We start from the raw sequence: 3,567 nt of genomic DNA, 5'->3' as shown, positions 1-3,567 counted from the left end.
GACAGTAAACGGCATACTACTGTGCCGTCACCACAATGAATATACTGACTGAATGTAATTTTTTCTTTTGTCAAATAGAGACACATCACCTTTTTGTTTGTTTTTAAATAATGTATTTTCAATTATTTTAAAAAATCAAGTTTAGCTTTATGTTGCCTATGAGTAAAGGAGGTTTGACACTGTACATACCAACACTTTTAACCATATTTACCTATGGCGTAAACCTGCTAAATATGAGCGCGTTAGGACTTGTAATATTGCTAGCATGCTGATGTTAGCATTTAGTTCAAAGCCCTACTGTACCTAGCTACAGCCTCACAGAGCCGCTAGCATAGCTGTAGGCTCCTGGTCTCTTTACAACAGGTTCAAAATGTCAGTGAAGTAGCTTATTTGCTACCTAGAGAGTTTGCTATGCTCTGGGGATGTATCTAGGTGACACTATTAAACTCTGCACCAGAGGAGCATGTCTTTGTTGCACACAAAGCTTTATTATCCTTTACTTTGAATTACAATGTACTATATAGCTTTGGGAAATGAAAATGTGCTGGTGGCCCTAGAGGGCGGTGCCCATTAATCACATATTTTTCAAGTATGACACAGCTCTCAAGCACTGTAAAATAAAATCATAGAAAGAGTTCGAGTTAAAAAAAACAAAAAAAAAATAACATTCATCCCGAGTGTGCTATAGAAAGTATGAGCCATGCACTTTACTCCCAAATCATTTGAGCACTTGCAGCTTCCTGCACTGCTGCACATTCTCAGTGAGCACACTGGTGATGTTAATTAAACTCTACGAGGGTTCGGGGTGGTCGCTGGAACCGGGCCTGCAGTAGCTGTTCTTTGAACCATGATGTACATCAGATCAGTGGCAAACTTTTGAAAGCACTTCAGGCAGACATTGGATAATTTAAGGTTTATGCTGATCATCACAGATCACTAAATGTCAGGGACTGTCTGGTCAGTGCTGATATATTCATACAAGAAAGCGGGAGATGCACTCAGATGATACACTGCCTCTGGTTCCTGTCCCTATCAAGAATGAGCAGCATGTAAGGACCCGTCTAAATGCGTGAGGGCTTTCAATAGAAAAATGGCTCTATGAAGCAGTCCTTGACTGATGGAGCTGAGAAATGTCATAAATCACACTTGTGCTGTAGTAACTTACAAAACCAAACCAGGAGCAACTGAGGAATAAAACTGCAAATTATAGAACCATTTTTCACAAATATAAGGCCGAGATGAGGGTAATAAATACACAATTACATATGGATTTAGTCAGATTTAACATTCTCAGCCACAGAGCAGATGGGTTTTAAAAAGCCCCGTTAAGACACAAATGTGTTTTAGATCCAATCCTTCATGTCGTGGGTCACAAGAAAACTGGCCTGTAATATGACAAATCATTATCTGAGAATACTTGTGATATTTAAAGGTACTTTTTGCAATTACCTTCTTGAAAATATAACTGTACTTTTCACCACCAGGGGGCAGTGCATTACTATTGCAAACAAAGTATTGAAACATTTTAGGATATGTGCTGCTTTTGAACCCTTTTCTAACATCTTCAAGAGGCTTTTCTTTTATCAGGCCTCATTGTTCACAAGAACGTGTTCTTGATGACTTGCCTGGTTAAATCAAGGTTACATTGACTCACTGCACCATCTTGTGGTACAAATTGGTATTAAACAAAAGTACACCTCACTCCAGTTTATCTTTATTTTATATCGCTTCAATGGCATAGAAATAAAGACAAAAATATTAAAGGTGCTTTTTTAAAAGCACCTTTAATATCCCATATACTACCAATAATATGTTTCTAATACTCCTGTACTTTTATTCAAGTCACCGATAGTGGAAACAAAGCTGCTTTCTTTCTTTCTTTTTTGAAAAAGGGTCACTGAGCTCATCCTTTTTGCAGCAGTCCTGAGGTGAGAAGACATTCGGCATCTAGTTCACAAACACCTCAGCGCAGACGAATTGTTAATAGAAAGATCAAACCTTTTAGTGACCTTCCAGACCACTAGACAATCTCTCTGAGCACCAGTCCACTAACCATCAAGCCCCATGTTGCCTTCACGAAGTGCACAGTAATCAAGGTGAAATTGAAGGGGTGGCAGTAAACACCGGTTCAATTTTATGGACAGAATAGGGGGAGAAAAAAAATGTGTGTACACGTGTTTGTGGTGAAAATACACCACCTGCAGTGTCAACAGCTTCCAGGGTCATCACAGCATTCGAAGAACTTCCAAATTTAACTCCCTCCACCAGACAAACATTTCAAACTACAGTACTGTGCAAAGGTTTTCAGGGGCTTTCAGAGAGTTTGGAAAGCTACTTTGTTTGATTTTTTCCCCACTTTTTTCCAAAGGGGATCTAAGCAGATTACATGCTCATGCAGAAAAAGTCCTATAGCATCTAGAAGTCATAACAGAAACTAAGAAATTTGTATTGAAACATCTAAGTCAAGGTCAAAGTTAAAATTTTATTACATTTTTTGTTCATTTAAATCAGATAAAGAAACATAGTTAAGAAAAAAAAAAATCTAAAAGCTGAGGTGCATGGCCTCTGTTCATAAAATCAAGAGGTGATTAAAATAAGCGTCTCATCTTGTGAAGCTCAGCTTGTGTGACTCAGTGTGTGCTAATCCTACTCCCACAAGGGGGCGTCTTTGAACAACAATCGGCAGCCTTGCTCACTGGTGATGTTGATGATGATGATGCAGCACCTAGAGACCTTTTGATCAAGCTGAGCTCATTAAGACCACATGGTTTCCACTAATGCTGTCCTTGCTAAACAGAGCGACTGTGGGAGTGACTGTGAGAGGAAGCGTTTCTAACATATGCTGTCAGAAGAAGCAGAGGAGCAGATGTCTGTGTGTCCTGGAAAACTTCCAATTTGATTTGCAGTTTCTTTAGCTGGTGCTGGCAGCTGAAGAGATGGTTCCACATAACTTTGCAAAGTTGCACAACTGTTTTTGGGTTGTTTTTAATTTAAAAGAAAAAAATAGATTTTCCCGTCTCCAAAGCACTGACTTCTCAAATATTTTCTTTGTACTGTTCAAGGACCTATTTATTGGTGTCATTTGTCCACATGGCTTAGGTTTCATTTTACCTTGTGACACCCCATTTCCATCCCAGTCAAAGAAAACAAAGACACAGGAGGAACCAGTGAATAACTCTGTACTTTTAAATTCATTTGAAATAGCTCCTATGTGTGTAAACCCGTGTTATTTCAAAACACTGTTTGGGGGGGTTAAGTTACCAGAGGTGTTCATATGAGTGTAATTTATACCATACTGCATTATTGCATTTAGCAGCGGTTTAGCTAATTTCACCTGCAATATGTACTGTACTAGTTTATTTGCAGCAAGTCTTTGACACAATAAAAAGTAAAGTTTAATCCTCAAGTAATTAAGCTAATAGTTCTGACTAACATGACAGAGTGAGGCAACTTATGGCCTCATTATATTATACAGGAAAACATTTTGGGGCTCTGTTTGTGTCTATCATAGCTGCAGTACTGCGCAAAAGTCTAGAGCAGGGGTCAGCAACCTTTCACACCCAAAGA

The sequence above is a fragment of the Pundamilia nyererei genome, unplaced genomic scaffold, assembly GCF_000239375.1.
Source record: "Pundamilia nyererei isolate P.nyererei 1_Seehausen unplaced genomic scaffold, PunNye1.0 scaffold00080, whole genome shotgun sequence".
Taxonomy (NCBI): domain Eukaryota; kingdom Metazoa; phylum Chordata; class Actinopteri; order Cichliformes; family Cichlidae; genus Pundamilia; species Pundamilia nyererei.
The sequence above is the reverse complement of the archived record's forward strand: the minus strand, read 5'-3'. Positions refer to the sequence as shown.